Source organism: Monodelphis domestica, chromosome 2, assembly GCF_027887165.1.
Source record: "Monodelphis domestica isolate mMonDom1 chromosome 2, mMonDom1.pri, whole genome shotgun sequence".
In the NCBI taxonomy this organism is placed as follows: Eukaryota; Metazoa; Chordata; class Mammalia; order Didelphimorphia; family Didelphidae; genus Monodelphis; species Monodelphis domestica.
Window position 1 is genome coordinate 108,737,484 of NC_077228.1, and position 18,669 is coordinate 108,756,152.

An 18,669-nucleotide genomic window follows, 5' to 3' on the forward strand; every position below is an offset into this window, starting at 1 on the left:
AGTGAGCAAGGAATACTTTGGTGCCCAGGGAGAAGTTATAAGCAGGGCAAGAAGAGACCCTCAAAATCAAATTCCAGAGGTAGCGACAGGGGTCAACTGGTAGTGCCAAATCAAGCCAGTGCCATGTTGAGCATCCAGGACAGAATGAGAAGTGGGTTGCTTGGGAGGAAGGCCCTGGATATTGTACTGAGAAAGGAGGAAGCTCAGAAGCCGGCAGTAGCAGCAGTGAAGAGCCACAATCAGACTTTTCCCTGGACCAGACTACATGGGGAGTACTGAAAACCTGCAGGCTCCCCACTCTGTTCCTGAGATCCTGGAATATTCCTAGGCAGTTAGGTGGCATAATTCAATACCTGAAGAAAGTAGTAACAGGATCACCCAGACCTTCAATTCAGAAGTGCCACAAAGACTAACTCTGACGAAGACCAAAGTCAAGAAGTAGGCTAAAAGAATGTGCAAACCCCTCCATAATAAGCCCTTATGGTATCAGGGACACTCAAGACAAATGCTGAAAAGAATGACTCTAAAACAACTACAAACATTGCCTCAGAGAAAAACACAGCTCAGGCACAAACTCAATTAGAATTTTTAGAAGAGATGAAATGAGTTTAAAAAAAAAGTTACATACATTTTTTCAGTTAATTAATTAATTTAGAATATTTTTCCATGGTAACATGATTCATGTTCTTTCTCTCCCCTCTTTCCTCCCCCCTCCCTGAGCTGATGAGCAATTCCACTAAGTTATATATGTATCATTGTAGAACATATTTTTATTGATTTGAAATTTTTTATTTGATTAATGAATTTAGAATATTTTTTCATGGTTATAAGAATCATGTTCTTTTCCTCCCTTCTTCCCACCCCCCTCCCATAGCCAACATGCAATTCCACTGGGTTTTATATGTGTCATAGATCAAGACCCATTTCCATATTATTAATATTTTCAGTAGGATGATTGCTTAGAGTCTACATTCCCAGTCATATCCCCTTGGACCCATGTGATCAAAGAGTTGTTTTTCTACTTCCACAGTTCTTTCTCTGGATTAGAACACATTTTTTAAAAATGGAATGAGAGCAATTTGAAGAAAAATTAGAGGAGGAGACTTATTGCATCAGGGCTCATTCGGCCCAAACCAGGTGGACCTAATCCCATTAGGAGCCCTCAGAGCCCAGGCAAGCCACGACCCCTCCCCCCTTAGAGAGCAGGGTCTTCTGAAAAAACAGAAACCAAGAAGCGAAGTCAAGATGGCAGCCTAGAAGGAGCATAGACGTGGCAGCCTGGCCAGAGCTTTGGAGATCCTCCATATCTGCTCCAGCCGTCCAGGAAGTTTAAAACTCAGAGTAAACCCAGCCCAACTAAGCTGAACTTAATCCCATCAAAAGTCTCCAGAACACAGGGAAACCCAGGCTCCCCATCCATCCATCCTCATCGACTGCTGGACTTTAAGCCAATCAAAAGCCTCCAGAGGACAGGAAAGCTCAAACCCCCAACAACCATCCCCCAGAGATTACACCAAGAGATCCTCTGTTAAAGCTCCAAGAGGGGAGACTGATAGGAGTCCCCAAAAAACAAAAAAAATGAGAGGAACAAGAGCACAGACAAATACGGGGAGGAAAGAAGGGGTGAATTTGAACAAACAACAGAAACAGAAGAAAGAAACTACAATAGACAGCTACTACTCACCAAATGGAACAGAGGGGGAGAGATCAGCAAACGATAAACCAGAAATCCCAGCGAATTGGATACAGGCTGTGGAAGAACTCAAAACACAACTAAGAGAGGCTGAAGACAATTGGGAAAAGAACTTAAAAATTAAGATAAGTCATCTGGAAACAGAGGCACTTGAACTAAAACAAGAAAATAGGGTCCTGAAAGCCAAAATCATCCAGCTGGAAAATGAGGCAAAGGAGATGAAAGATGAGGCAAAGGAGATGAAAGACAAGATGAAGAGGATGAAAAACGATCTTCAAAGAATATCAGACCAGAAGGAAAAAGACGACCAAAAAGCCAAAGATGAAATCCAATCTTTAGGAACCAGAGTAAAACAACTAGAATCAAATGACCTCACAAGGCAGCAGGACACTATAAAACAAAACAAAAAGAATGAAAAAATTGAGGAAAATGTGAAGCATCTCATTCACAAAACAGACGATTTAGAAAATCGTTCAAGAAGAGACAATTTAAGAATAATTGGACTACCAGAAGACCACGACAAAAGAAAAAGCCTGGACATAATACTAGAGGAAATTATCCAGGAAAACTGTCCCGAGATCCTAGAACAAGAGGGGAAAGTGGAGATTGAAAGAATCCACAGATCACCCCCTGTATTTAATCCCCAATTGACAACACCAAGAAATGTTATAGCCAAATTCAAAAACAATCAGATAAAAGAACAGGTATTACAAGCTGCCAAGAAGAAGCCATTCAGATACCTTGGAAACATGGTGAGGATAACACAGGATCTGTCTGCATCCACACTGAAGGACCGAAAGGCATGGAATACGATATTCCGGAAAGCAAGGGAACTAGGCCTACAGCCAAGAATAAAATACCCATCAAAACTGACTATATTCTTACAGGGGAAAGTATGGTCATTTAACACAACAGAAGAGTTCCAAGCATTCATAAATAAAAGACCAGACCTGAACAGAAAATTTGAAGTCCAACCACAGAACTCAAGAGAATCATCAAAAGGTAATTAAAAAAGAGGGGAAAAACAACAACAACAACAACAAAATTTTAAGAGACTCAATAAGTTTAAATGATATGTATCCTTATAAGAAAAGAGGTCTTTGGCAACTCTTAAAAACTGTTGCTATCACTTAAGCAGCTAGAAGAACTACACTCAGAGGGAACAGTGACAAACTGTATAGGATGAAAGGACAAGACATAAATGTATATAGATATATGTATGCATAAATACATATACATGTGTATGTATATATATATATATATATACATGACTAAAGCTAAAAAAGAAAAGAGGTTATGACTAAAAGAAATGGGAAAAGAAACAAATGGGGGTAAATTTATATGTCACAAAGAAGCTCATGGCGGGAGGGGGGAGAACATTGATACACTGGAAGGGTAAAGAGGTTGGAGATAGGAAATACTCAACTCTTACGTACTTTGAAACTGACCCAAAGAGGGAAGAACAATCCAATCCATTGGGGAAGAGAATAGATTTGCGCCCTATAGGGAGTAGAAGGTTAAAAAACAGACTGGTGGGGAGGGAAGCAGTACAAGGGAGGGAGAGGGTGGGGGGGAAATTTTAAAAAGACTACAGGGGAAAATAAGGGAGGGAATAAGAAAGGAGGGGGGTAGAAAGGGAAGTACAAGGGGGACTGATTTAAAGTAAATCACTGGACTAAAAGGTAGAGCTGAAGAAGAAAGGTTAGAATTAGGGAAGGATATCAAAATGCCAGGGAATCCACAAGTGACAGTCATAACGTTGAACATGAATGGGATGAACTCACCCATAAAACATAGACGAATAGAAGAATGGATTAGAATCCAAAACCCTACCATATGTTGTCTCCAAGAAACACACATGAGGCGGGTAGACACCCACAAGGTCAGAATTAAAGGATGGATAAGACCTTCTGGGCCTCAACTAACAGAAAGAAGGCAGGAGTGGTAATCATGATATCTGATAAAGCCAAAGCAAAAATAGACCTGATCAAAAAGGATAGGGAAGGTAATTATATTTTGTTAAAAGGGACTTTAGATAATGAGGAAATATCACTAATCAACATGTATGCACCAAATAATATAGCACCCAAATTTCTAATGGAGAAACTAGGAGAATTGAAGGAAGAAATAGACAGTAAAATCATATTAGTGGGAGACTTGAACCAACTGTTATCAAATTTAGATAAATCAAATAAAAAATAAATAAGAAAGAGGTAAAAGAAGTGAATGAAATCTTAGAAAAATTAGATTTAATAGACATATGGAGAAAAATAAATAGAGATAAAAAGGAATACACCTTCTTCTCAGTACCACATGGCACATTCACAAAGATTGACCATATATTAGATCACAGAAACATGGCACACAAATGCAGAAAAGCAGAAATAATAAATGCAGCCTTTTCAGACCACAAGGCAATAAAAATAATGATCAGTAATGGTACATGGAAAACTAAATCAAAAACTAATTGGAAACTAAACAATATGATACTCCAAAATCATTTAGCTAGAGAAGAAATCATAGAAACAATTAATAATTTCATCGAGGAAAATGACAATGGCGAGACATCCTTTCAAACCTTTTGGGATGCAGCCAAAGCGGTAATCAGAGGTAAATTCATATCCCTGAGTGCATATATTAACAAACCAGGGAGAGCAGAGATCAAACAATTGGAAATGCAAATAAAAAAACTCGAAAGTGATCAAATTAAAACCCCCCAGCAGAAAACCAAACTAGAAATCCTAAAAATTAAGGGAGAAATTAATAAAATCGAAAGCGATAGAACTATTGATTTAATAAATAAGACAAGAAGCTGGTACTTTGAAAAAACAAACAAAATAGACAAAGTACTGGTCAATCTAATTAAAAAAAGGAAGGAAGAAAAGCAAATTAACAGCATCAAAGATGAAAAGGGGGACATCACCTCAGATGAAGAAGAAATTAAGGCAATCATTAAAAATTACTTTGCCCAATTATATGGCAATAAATACACCAATTTAAGTGATATGGATGAATATATACAAAAATACAAACTGCCTAGACTAACAGAAGAAGAAATAGAATTCTTAAATAATCCCATATCAGAAAATTGAAGAAAAATTAGAAAAGAAATGAGAGCTATGGAAGAATTGGAAAGGGAATTAACAGTTTGGTTGAAGAGGTACAAAACCTTGCCCAAGCAAAAAAGTGAAATTTTTAATGAACCAAATGAAAGGAAATGACTCCATGAGGCAACAAGAAATATTTTTAAAAAGTCAAAAGGATGCAAAGAAAAAAAAGAGAAGAAAATATAAGGTATCTTATAGAATAAATATCTGACCTGGAAGACAGAGGAGAGAAAATTTGAGAATTATTATTGAAAATATTGAGAACTACATGTAAGCCACAATTAAAAAAAAGAAAAAGAGAATACACACCACATTTCAAGAAATCCTAAAAGAAAATTGATCAGATTTCTTAGAACCAGAGGGAAAGATAGAAATAGACAGAATCTACTGGTCACTTCTTAAAAATGACACTACAATGAACAATCCCAGGAACATTATAGCCAAAGCTTAAAATTTTCAAATTAAAAAAGAAATACTGCAAGTAGCCCAGAACAAAAAGTCCTGAGGAACCACAGTCAGGAACACATATGATTTAGCAACCACTACTATAAAGAAGCTAAGTCTAGACTTTATGAATTGTGAAAGTCTGGGGTATGGAATACCCTCTAGAGTATTCTACTTAATAGAACTAGACATTGAACTCAAATCCTGTCTCAACCACTTAATAACTCTGTGACCCTGGATAAGTCAATTAATCCTGGTTGCCTCAGTTTCTTCATCAGTAAAAGGTGATGGAAAAGAAAATGGCAAACCACTCTAGTATCTCTCTGCCAAGAAAACCCCAAATGGGGTGATAAAGAGTTGTCACAAGACAATTGAAAAATAAACCCCAAAATGGAGATAATAATAGTACCTGCACCACAGGGATATTATGGGGATCAAATGAAATAATAAATGTGAGACTGCTTTACAAACAAAGTGCTATGTAAATGCTATCTCTTATTAGTGACCCTGAGTTCTGTCTCATGGCAGGGGGCTAGGGATCTAGGTCTAGATGATTAGATCAGTATCTGAAGGAATACAGAGACTCATTAGAGTCATTTGTCCCATCTATGGGCATTACACCAACAAAAATCACAATCTCAGTGCTTAGGAGTTTACATTCTGGGTGGGGGTGGAGACAGGGAACAAAATGTACACAAATAGGTATGTGCCAAAGAAATCTCAAGTGATTTGCAAGAAAGGCACTCACATCTAGAGGAATCAGGCCCCTTCTTGGAGGTGGAACTTAAGAAGCAGTTGTAGATAGGCAAAGGCACAAAATGGCAGAAGGAATGTTGTGTCCTGGAAACAGCTAGGAGGCCAGTTTGGCTGGAATAAAGCTTGCATGAGGAAGAATAATGTGAAAACAATCTGGAAAGAGAGAGTGGAGCACAGATTGTGAAGCATTTTAAATGCCAGAGAGAGTAGCTTGCCTTTTATCCCAGACAATTGGGAGACACCGAAGCTCCTCTGCAAGGGGATGGCATGGTCAGACTTGTGCTTTACAAATAATAATTTTGCAGTTGTGCAGAGGATGGATTAGAGGGGGCGAGACTGGAGGTAATACATCTGAGTGCTTACATACTACCCCCTCCCTGTCTATTTTTTTTTCCTGGGGACAGAAACATGAGCCATATTTTTACATTCTTAGAGGAAAACAAGGGTGATTTGTAAGCATCAAAGGAGGTTTGTAAGCATCAAGGAGCTCCTCAGACTGAACCTGATCTGTGAGTCTAGTGTTTGGGTTCTGAACCTTGCTTTAAAGATATATGTTAAGAACTTCTAAATAGTGCTGATAGATATTGGCATACTTTAAGGAACCAATGCTGCCATTCCCCAAATTTTCTGTCCTTAAAAAAAAAAAAGGACATATTTTGTTTTAATACATTTCCCAATAAATGGCCAATTAATTCCTTTTACAAAGTAATTTCTGGGCACAGCTAGAGCATGAGACCTGGAGCCAGGAGCACCTGGGTTCAATTCTAACCTCAGATATAATACATTCTAGCTGTGTGACCCTAGGCAAGTCAATTAATTCCACTTGTCTAGCCCAGCCCTTTGGATTAAAAAAAAAAAAAAGGAACCCTTGAAAATATTGAATTGAATCAAAACAGCTTACTAGGGTGATTCTTATGTCCCTTAATACTTTTGTAGATCACCGATTGTGAATAGACAGGAGAGGTGAATACTCTGTTTGAATCCCAACATTGTCCATTATATTTGACTGGAGGGTTTTTAACTTTTTGGTGTTGCTTTTAGTTATATGTTATAGTGACTGGTATATTCTTTTGCTCTGTTTTCTCTCCCTATTACCTTATACAAATTATTCTAAGATAATTTTTCTGATTTGGCTCTATTGCTGCCCTTTACTTGAGAGAGTAAGTCATGTCACTAGAGGTTGCAGAATTTAGCTGACATAACAATTTGAATTCAGGTAATTAGTTAATGATAAGGGAATTTCTGGCTAATTCACTTTATTTTTTCATCTTTCAGAATATTTTTATTTTTTTTACTTTTTTTTTGGCTAATTCACTTTAGAAGAACATTTCAATTAATTAGCTCCAGGGTTAATGGTTGTGGTAAGTCTGCAAATTCCAGCTTTATCTCTAGTGTTTACTGATCAGTTTATAATTTTACCTGATATAGACCTTTCCCTCCTGCTATCTGTTCTTGGATGTGTAAATCTTTATCTTCCCCTTCTATTGTCTGTAAAATTCCATTTTATCTTTCCTGATTTATAACTGTAAGGTTGCTGAACCTGCTGCTGAGGGGCCCATTGGTTATCTATACTATGAGTCTATAGTAAACTGCTTATTAAAATTGTGTTAATAATATGATTGGCAGCAGTACCTGTCAATTATTCTATGGACAATTTTTATGTCATAATTTTTCCAAGTTTCTCTGAATCCTTATATTTGTTATTCCTTATATCCCAGTTTTATTCTGTTACATTCATATGATTTAGTTGTTTGGCCATTCCGTAGTCATTACATCTCCATTTTCCAAACAACCAGTCCTAAATTGCTGCCCTTTCCACCTTACATTGACAGTTCTGGTTATAGATAGATAGCTCATCTCCTTCCCCGTACCTTTTCCTCTTTTGACCACATAATAGCTTGTTAAGCTTTGATCTCTTTAGTCACCAAAATGGTCTCCTAAATAGAGCCTTAACACCAGGACAATATCAACAAAGTCTTTTTTCTTACCAGACCTAGTCCATCCAAAAAAAAAAAGTCTTCCTTATACTGATGAACTTTGGCTGTTATAGCAAATTTGAACAGTAACTTTAAGGTCAATGGAAAAACCACATGGTGGGAGTAGGGAGACTACCCCAACAATGACGTGCATGAGAATTAGGGTAAGAGACTACAAACACCCAAGACATGGATGAGCCAGTTATATGTGAAGGATGAGAGACAATAGATGGACATCATGAGTGCTAGATACTATCAAGATATTAAAAGAAACAGAAAGAATGACAGGAATAGCGGGGGAATTTTGCTGATATAAAAACAAAAGTTGTTAGTAAAACTTTATTTAAAAAAAAAGAAGCAAAAAGACACCCATTAATTGGGAAAGACCCTTTAAATAGGAATTACAGAGAGACATGAACAAGAATCACATTACAAGAAGGCCTGGAATGGTTAAGGTCTGCAATGTTGGGGGCATGATTAGTGAGATCAAGAAATTATGGAAGAATTTAAGAAGTGTCATTTGTGAGAAATCATCATTTTTCCTCAGTGGGTTGGTAGTGGGAATGTCAAACTTTGATCAGTTTACTGAAATGCAATAAATTCTATTTTAAAGAGTTTTAATAGGACCTTCCCTTCCTAGATACAGCTTGAGAGAGAGAATGATCCAGTCTGGTAGTTGTAAAGAAGTAGCCTGCTCCATTACAAAAGTCAATGGAAAAGAGACTACTCTCACCCAGGTGGTAGGGAAATACAGAATGACTTTTCCCAGAAGTAGCACCCTATACCTTCCACATAAGTGCCTCCATCTAAAGAGATCTGAGCATTTGCTTGGGCTTGGAGTCAGGACAATCTGAGTTCAAATCCCATCTCTTTTTTAGCTATGAGACCCTAGTCTAAATCTACTATTCTGTGGGCATCCTCTGATCCCTCCCCATGGCATAAAACTGACTCCCAGTTCTCAAAGGCAGAGAGCCATAGGTACAAAGGCCCAGCCCAAAAAGCTAAGTTCAAAGAGTCTGATTCATCCCACTGTTTTTCATCCATAGTAATTCAATTATTCAGGAAAAGCTTGCAAAATTATAGGTCTTTTAAAAGCATATAGTGAATTAACCCTGATTGCCTAGCCCTTGCCCATCTGTCTTAGAGTTGTCACTAGGACAGAAAGTAAGGATTAAATGAAAAAAAAAAGGTGTTAATCATAATAGATTGGAGTCCACAGTTAGGAAAACCCCTAACATTCAGAATTGTGGTTTCCTTTCTTAACTTAAAATTTGTGGTTTTCTATGTAACTCCTGTCATCTATAATTTTATAGTTACAATAATATATTACACACTATAATAATATAATTCAATATAATTGAATAAAAATGGGAATATAGGAAATACTTAGGTAAAAGAGATGAGTAGAGTTTATTATAATGTTGATTACTAGATAAACATGCAGAATGGGAACCTGAGGAAAGACCTTTTGGAAATTCCTCCAGTCTTTGAAAAGGATGAATAAAATCAGTAGCTTCTGTCCAAGACCTTTGCCCAGAGATGTCTACAGGGGCCCAATACCTACTTCAGGCTTTCCCTACTGTCACAATTTTTTTTCAGTTTCTTCTTTTGTTTGTGCCCTATGCTGCAGATTATTTCCAGCATGGTTAATTTAGTCTTGGTAAAACTGGGGATGCTCTCTCTCAAAATTGTTTAGTTCATGCAGTCCCCCATCCTTCCTCTCCATGTGCTCTATTGAAAGCCCTTTAAAAGAATCCTGAGTTAAGACTCAAGTTCACCCTCAAGCTCAGAGATCATGATGGTCTAAATTGCTTTCAGGGCTGAAGAGGGATATTTGTCTCTCTGAATTATAAGATCCAAGATGCCAGTAGGTTTTTATGCAAATTAATGAGCTAGGCTAGCAGAAGGTATGAAGAGTACAGTGCTTCACCTTAGAGGGTATGTACAGAATGGTTGCCTTCCTTTGATGAATTCACAGTCCAGTAAGGTTATAAGAAAAAAACCAGGTGATTTTGACACAAAAATTACATGATAATTGAATTAGAGGACTGCAAAACAAAGTGCTATAGTAAGATCCAATGGGGAATATTGGTGGGATTCTGGGAAGGCAGTTGTAGAGTAATAGGGAAAAAAAAGTTGGAATTGGAGTCCAAAGACTTGGGATTGAATCTCAACTCTCACATGTACTGTTTATTTATTTGCCATGTACTATTTATATAACCTCCCATAAATCATTTATTACTGGACCTCAATTTCTTCCTTGGTAAAATGAGGATAGGTTGTATCAAATTATTCCTGTTTCCTTTTCTCAACAGGAAATTATTAAGCACCAATTTTTTTCTTTCTTTTTCTAAAAACAAAATTGCTTTATATTGGTCTTGTCTGAAGATGTCTGCATTCTGCACTTATGTCTATCACTTCACCAAGAGATAGGCGATAGACTTCATCACAGCCTCCTGGAGTCATGGTTCATCATTGTATTGACCAGAATTCTTAAATCTTTCAAAATTGTTTTTATTTACCATATTATGCTCAGTATGTAAGAAATACATGTGGTTAGACATGTTATAAATATAATTTATTTTCCTACAATTTCTAAAATTCTAAAGAATTAGCTTTGAGTGGTGCAGAGATAGATATGTGTTCTGGGATTTGGCCCACCATTGCTCCAAGGGAGAAAGTGATTTCCATTTTTGTGGGGAAGAGGACAACAGTGGTGGTTGGACATTCTGTCCTTCAAGAGCCTATCCCTAGAGAGGTCTTTCAGAAATAATTACCACCTATAGGACAGATATTCAAGGGTAATTGAAGCATCAAAATACCTTGAGGGAGATACAGGAAGTGACATGTGCCAGGTTTGGGGCATTCTTTCAACCTCTTGGGAGAGGTATACCAATTAGCAAAGAGTGGAGGAAGAGAGAGAGGTACAGAGAAAGGGGATCAGTCAGTTAAAGGAGAAAAGGGGAATATTTGGAATGAAAGTGACAGGATTTATTATCAGAATAAGAAAATGAGGGCAAATTCAAGAGCAGGGAAATAAGAAGAGACCAACTAGCTTTACAATCATAAAAGCAGTACTTTTAGACAAAACAGCATCTCATATCCCAGGTAGAAAAGTGGGTTTTACAATAATGGATGATACTCTTTACCCATTTTTGCATAGTGTTTGGGAATTTTCTAACATTAGGTCCCTCTGGGAAGTTGGGGGATTTCTACATTGAAAATCCTTCAAGATATAATGAAATGATTTGGCTCCTATTTTTTCTCTATGCAGGCAAGTCAAAATACCATTATCTTTTTCATTACCAAGACCTTTCTTCCAAATGGAGGTGACCCTGATGGAGATAACTCAAGGTCCTGAATCCAGAAAGCTTGGGATAGCAGTATATTTCAGATCACTGTTCCTACTTCCAGCTTGGGCCCCATAACCATGAATGTGAGGAGCAATCACTGTGGAAAAAGGGACTACCTTCTTCATCAATATTAATATCAACTTCTAGGAGTGGTAGAGTTCCTCTGCCTACTGATTCTGCTTCTAGCCCATCTCTTAAGATCATCATCCTGGGAGAGGCAACCTGACAAATGGTTGTGGTTCCTACAGCCCTGTCTCCTAAGAAGCCACAGCAACTAAATATGATGATTACTACTAATAACAGCTAACATTTATATAGCATCAGACACTTTATAGTCCTCATCTTGATTTAATCTTCACAACAGCCCTTTAAGGTAGACGTTATTATCTCTGTTTTACAGATGAGAAAAATAAGGCAAATAGAGGTTGTGATTTGCCCAAGATCCCTCAGTTAGTAAGCATCAATCTACTACTCCACTTAAAGACTAAAGAAAGAAAATTTTCATTACCAGAGGCCTTGGGACAGTCAAATAGTTTAACATCATAAACAGGTATCATTTACCAGGGGAAATTGCATTAAAGATCTTTTACTTTTTGCTTTGTCACTATACCTTCCCACATGGGAAACCTTCCCTTGACTTACTTTTGAGACCTCAATTGGTGAAGTGTTCTTTGTTAGAATGAGAATTTCTTAATCTTGTTTTTCTGTTTATATCCCAGGCTTTGGTACATTGCTAAGGAAAACTTAGGTTTTCCTTATTCCCAGTGCTCTATCTACTGTGCAACATGACTACCTTTTATGGTGCAATAATATTCCATTACATTTATTTACCATAATTTGTTCAGTCATTCAGTATTTAATGGTCACCTGCATTGTTTGCAAAAAAAAAAAATTTTTTTTTTACTTATGGGTGCTTTCCTCCTGTCTTTTGGGCACAGTTCCAAAATTCATAGCTCTATCAACAATGCATTAATGAGCCTATCTTCTAGTTTTGGGTTTTTTTTTTTTTGCCACATTCCACTTCCTTTCCCCATATCCAATTTTATTTTATTTTACTTCCAACTTCTCTCCCTCCCTAACCTCCTTTCCAATCTGAGAAGGCATGAAATAAAAAGCCCATTAGGAATATGAAAACATGCAAAACAAGTTTCTTAATTTGTCATCTCAAAAAACAGTACTTCTAATAGCTATTCTTTTCTATTTTTGTTAGTTTTGCTATCTTATAGGTTAAAAGTAGAATCTCAGAGTTGTTTTAATTTGCAACTTTTATTATTGGTGACTTGGAATATCTTTTCACATTGTTGGTAGTTTAGACTTCTTCAGAACTACCTGCTTATATTTGTCAACATGGAAATCTAGAAATCCCCAGTTTATTTATTTTGAGGGTAGAAACCCCAGCTTTTGACCTTGTCACAGCAGAGGTTTCCCTCTGAGGGAAGGTCCCACTTCACCGGACAATAGACATCCACTTCAGCTTTGGCCCAGTAGGTAGTGCGTTGGTAGCAAGCTGAAGGTCTTGAGTTCTATCCTCAGAAGGAGGGTATAATATACTGGGAAAGGCTCCTGGAGACAAAAGAGCTACTTGACTTTGGATGGGGTCTACCTCCCCATCTGTATTGTCTGGTGAAGTGGGACCTTCCCTCAGGAGGAAACCTCTCCTGTGACAAGGTCAAAACCTGGGATTCCTACCTCCCAACTAAATAAACTGGGGATTTCTAGATTTCCATGTTGACATATTCTTTGACAAATTTCTTCTTCAGGAATAGCTTTTTCATTTTCTACATATTGTGGATACCAAGCCTTTATTAAAGAAACTTCCTGCAAATATCTTTTCCTGGGTAACTGTTTCCATTCTAAGCTCAAGGGGTTTTGTTTGTGCAAAGACGATAATTTTAGGCAATAAAAACTCTATTTGATCACCTTTGCCATCTGACTGCTGTTTGGCCAATAATTTTTCTCTATCCATAGCTGTGAAAAAGTATCTCCGTTATAATCTATCTTTTGAAACTATTATTATATCTAGTGTTGACTTGGAAAAACACAGAACCACTAAAATGGTCAGAAAAAACAAATCTTTAATCAGGTAAGAGGCAAGTTCCTAATATTTGACTGCTACACAGACTGAAGCCCTAAAAACCACACAGAACCAAAGCTCCGGGACTTTGGGAACAATGTCTCTGGAAGAATGCATCACCAAATATAATTCTCCAAAGTGCAGAACTTGGGGTCTTATATACCTTTTGGGGAACAAAAGAAGGGAAGTAAGATTGATTATTTTTAAATTAGCAAAAGGAAATGATGAGTATCAGAGCTTAACAGGAAGGGGCTAATGCTTTGAAATGGTTACAAAAAGAGGTTTCCTGCTAGGAGCTGGACTACAGGGGAGGGGTCTCTGAGTGTGGGAGAAACTCCTAAAACTTGATTACATATTAATCTTATCTAAACTGGGATCTTTAAGGTCTTTTACACAGTTGAAGATAAGGTTAGTCTGAGACTTCTCCCAAAGCAAATTCCTAAGGGACAGGGGCAAACTTTGGGGTTTTAAAAACCAATTTGACACTAGATTATATATCCATGTTGAGTTTATATGTGCCAGATATCACATAATTTCTGCAATTTTCCTAAGCAGGTTTTGTTGAATAGAGAAGTTCAATTGTTTCTGGATGTGTAATTAATGTTTCATAGATAGTTATCTTTCATCCTTCCTTTCCTCATTCCATCCTCCTTTCTTCCTTTCTTTTCTCCCTTCTTCTGTTTCTCTTTTTCTCCTTCCCTTTCTTTCCAAATCAGTACCAAATAATTATGACTATTGTTTTGTAGCATATAGTTAGTGATCTGGTCCTGCTGGGGTCCCCATCCCATCTCCTTCCCACTTTTTTCATGATTTCCTTGACCTTCTTGACCAGTTATAATTTTATTTTAGTTATATAAAAGTATTCTCTGTATTTGATCTGCTTTCATGTCTGTATACCCGGCTCCTAGTACAGTGTCTGACGTAAAGTAGACACTTAGTAAATGTTTGACCCATTGAAGTGAATGGAATTGAATTAACTTTGCCCGCTAGGTGAACAGAGGAGGGCCGAGCTCGGAGGACTTTGGCTCTACTCTATGGTAGGGACAGGCAGTAAGACTACAAGAGAGCGGTCATTCTAGCAGCTGCCGCAGATCTACTCTATGACCTCTGACTTCCTCCTGGAGAGGAAGCCCTGCAAAAGCCATGTTTGGAGGGGGAAGAGAGGAAGTGGCGTCCTCTTCCCTCGCCCAGGCAAGATGGGGTGGAGGACACTGGGCCTCTAACTGAGCCCCTGACGCCCAGGTGGGGCAGGGGCTAGTCCTGTTGGGGCAACTGCCCATGGAGCTTCCACTGGGTGAGTGACGCCTTAAGGCTCTCTCGGGTCCCCGCTGGTGAAAACGAAGGGAGGGCAAGGCGGCGGTTGTGGTAGGGCGAAGCGGAGGGGGAGGGGAGGAACGATCTTGGTGGAGCTGGGAGGCGGCGCAGGCGCATTGAGGCCGGAAGGGGGGCGGGAGCACGGGCGGGGCCGGCGCAGGCGCAGGGAGAGGAGGGCGGAAGTATGGGCGGGCTGGCTGGTTTAGGGTAGATCCTTTTGAAGTTGGGCGGAGAAATAGTCCTAGCTGGTTGACTGAGTATTGTAGAATTTAGGTGCTGGTGTGCGAATTGGGAAGGAGGGAAATAAACATTTATTAAGCGCCTTCTATGAGCCAGGCACTGTGCAAAGTGTTTTACAATTATCTCGTTTGATCCTCACAGCAACCCGAGGAGGTAGGTACCATTATCACCCCTATTTTATAATTAAGGAAACTGAGGCAGTGGCTAAGCCCAGAATCACGCAGTAAGTGGCTGACAGGATTTGAACCCGGGTCTTTATGACTCCAGGCCCAGTATTCAGTACCCTACCCACTATGCCATATAGCTGGGAGAAAATATACTATGTACATTTAAATGCTTTGTATTGAGAGGTAATCCTAGAGAACTGGCACAGAGGACAGGAAAGGGTGGGCCTCTTTCAGAAGATGGGGGTTTGATATGAGTTTTGAAGGAAGCCACAAGGTAAAGATGAGGGAGAGAATGTCAGGCTTGGGTTTCAGCCAGTGTAAAGGCACGGAGGTGACAGAAAACTGGGTGGCTGTGGGTATCTTTGGATTTGTGAGTCTGGGTGCAAATGTAAACTCTTGTCACTCATTAGTTATTCAATTCTAAGCTAATTTATTCTGCTATTCAAAGTAAACCACTCCTATCCTCAAAGGAGCTTTCAATCTAGTTATGAAACAAAGTAAGGAACCAGGAACAGCCTTTTCCTGGAAGATGGAAGGGACTTGAGCTGGTTCTCAAAGGAAACCAGGGATCCCAAGAGTTGGAAGTTCAGGAGGGAAAGTATTTAAGGCATGTGGAATATTCATTGCAAAGGAATAGAGATGGAAGATATCTGTCCAAGTCCCCAATCTAGCATTACTCCCATTCTTTAGTCTCCTAAACTTGTACTGCCCAAATTAGCTGGTGGAAGGTGCACAAATGAGCTGATTGGGAACACTGCTGATTTATTTTCTAATCTCATCTGGATCTTCACAGTGGTGAGGCTCTCCTTGTTCTATTTAACCTAATTAATTCCCTTCTCAAGGAAATTTTAGAAATCCTTCTTGTCTCAAACCTCCTTTACTTTTCAGTTCTTTGTTATATGTTTAGTGGAGGATCTCTTTTCTAAGAAAATAAAAACCTGTCCTATCGAACTGCCTATATGTCTTTAGAACAGCTTTACGTCATCTCCAACCTCATTTCCTCTAGTCACTAAGGATGAAGTGACTTGTTTCCTTGCTAAGCCATTCTTCTTGTGACCTTGGATTCCCTTCCCTTTCTTCCTCCCCTTTCTGTAAAACAGAATTGCACTAGAGACTACTATCATTTCAAGCTATTGTATTTTCTCTCCCTCTCTCCTTTCCCCTTCCTTTCTCCCTTTCTTTCCCTTTCTCTCCTTCCTCCTCCCTCTTTTTATATCTATACATACATACATACATATGTATATATAATATACATATATATTATATATACACACATATACACACTTCTTTTTTCAGCTAAACTAGGAGAAATTGCCCTTTTCCCTCCCCTTCAACCCTTTACAACCTTGTTTCCAACCTCATCTCTTAATGGAAGATTGCTTTTTAAGATTTCCAGTGGTTTCTCAGTTGCTAGATTCCCATTCCTCTTTCTCCTGAAACTCTTTACTGCACTTGACACTGTTCAACATATTCTCCCTTGTCTCTGGGTTTTCTTGACACTATTCTCCTTTTTCTCCCTCCTAACTGAACATTCATCAGTTTAATTTTGCTGATAGAATCTGTCCTCTTTCTCTTTCTCTACACTCTCTACATTGGTGATATTTTCAGCTTTCAGGGATTAAATTATCTCTGCAGATAATGCCCAACCCTTTTTTTCTCATCTAAGATGTAGTTTCACATTACCAGTTACCTATTGGACATTTCAAACTGGATTTCTCATAGACATCTCCAATTCAGCATGCCAAAAAGCCTCCCCAAATCTTTCCTCAACAAACTTCACTATTTTTTTTTTAGTAAACCCTTACCTTTTGTCTTAGAATCAATGTTGTATATTGATTCTAAGACAGAAGACCAGTTAAGGGCTAGGCAGTGGGGGTCAAGTGAATTGCCCCGGCTAGGAAGTGTTTGAGGCCATGTTTGAATCTAGGACATCGAATCTCTAGGGCTGGCTCTCAATCCACTGAACTACCCAGCTGCCCCAGTACCCTTATCCTTGCAGTTTCCTGCGTTTATAAGCTTGGGAGTATCTTTTTTAACATTTTTCTGTTTAAAAATTTAAATTTAAAAATTTGAGCATTTTCTATAGTTCTTATCTCTCCCTCTCCAGTTGAACTAAAAAGTATAAACCACCCTCACACAAAACCCTTCATAATTAGTATGTGTAAAGTGAATTCCTGCATTGACTATGTACAAAAATATATCTATCTCCTTCATCTTGACTTCATCATCCCCTTTCTTTCAGGAGAGGGGGAGCATGATCCATCTTTAGTACTCCCTGGATGTGGTTTGTCATTGCATTACTCAAAGTTCTCAAGCCTTTCAGAGTTGTTTTTCTTTATGATGTTTGGTTTTTTTTTTTAAACCCTTATCTTCAGTCTTAGAATCAATACTAAATATTGGTTTCAAGGCAAAAGGGTGGTAAGGGCTAGGCAATTGGGTTTAAATGACTTGTCCAGCATCACACAACTAAGGAAATGTTTGGGTTCATATTTGAACTCAGCACTTCCTGTCTCTAGGCCTGGCTATCTCTCCACTGAACAATGTAGTTGCCCTTGTTTGAATCTTTATAAATTTTTCTTCTGCAGTTCTGCTGCTCACTTTACTTTGCATTAGTTCCTATAGGGCTTCCCAATTTTCTCTGTGAAGTTTTCCATTTCCTTATTTTTTTAAAAATCCTGACTTATCTTAGTGTTAATTCTAAGATAGAAGAGTGGCAAGGGCTAGGCAATTGAGGTTAACTGACTTGCCCAGGTTCACACAGCTAGGAAGTATCTGAAGCTAGATTTGAACCCAGGTCTCTCACTCTAGTGCTCTATCCATTGTGCTACTTAGCTGCTTCCTTTCAATCATTTTCTTATGGTGCAATGGTATTCTCTTACATTCTTATACCATAATGTGTTTTGTCAGTCTCAAAAAAGATGGGCATCTCTTTAGTTTTCAGTTTTTTATTTCTAGAAGAAATACTATTAATATTTTTTCCATGAATCCTTCCCCTTTTTCTTTGACCTCTTCACTTCTAGTCATAATATCAGTAGTTCAAAGTGGAAGTATATAGTTCCAAATTGCTTTTCAAAATGGCTTGACCAATTCATGGCTCCACTAACATTATGACATTAGTGATACTTTTTCCTGAAACTCAGCAATTGTCATTTTTTCATTTTTTTTGTTCTCTTTGCCAATCTGTGAAGTGAAATTTCAGAGTTGTTTTACTTTGTATTTGTCTAATGGTAATTTGTAACATTTTTTCCTATGGTTGGGTATAGCTTTGATTTCTTAACTTTGAAAACTGTCTGTTTCTAGCTTTGTCCATTTATAATTTGAGCAATGGTGTTCTTTTAAAAATGTGGATCTGTTCTTTATATATCTCAGATATAAGACCTTTATGAAAGAAACTTGTTGCAAAGATTTTTTTCCAAGTTAAATTCTTTCCTTTTAATTTTAACTTCATTGATGTTTGTGGAAAATCTTAATTTTATAAAATCAAATTAGCCATTTTGTCTTTGTGATCTTTTTTTATCCCGTTTAGATGGAAACTCCTCCCTGTC

The 18,669-nt window shown here is 38.1% G+C and overlaps 1 protein-coding gene across 7 annotated transcripts in view; it reads left to right on the top strand.

The window, feature by feature from the left end:
• The first annotated feature begins 14,513 nt into the window (after window positions 1–14,513).
• The window catches only part of MDM4 (MDM4 regulator of p53), a 51,935-nt gene continuing 47,779 nt past the window's right edge, over window positions 14,514–18,669 (top strand). For 2 of the 7 annotated variants that reach the window (XR_461563.2, XM_007481226.2), the window contains exon 1: window positions 14,514–14,697. The gene's annotated coding sequence lies outside the window, so the exon portion shown is untranslated. The remainder of the gene's footprint in view (window positions 14,698–18,669) is intronic. The other 5 variants (XR_008916171.1, XR_008916172.1, XM_001371138.4 and 2 more) reach the window with 3 other exon arrangements.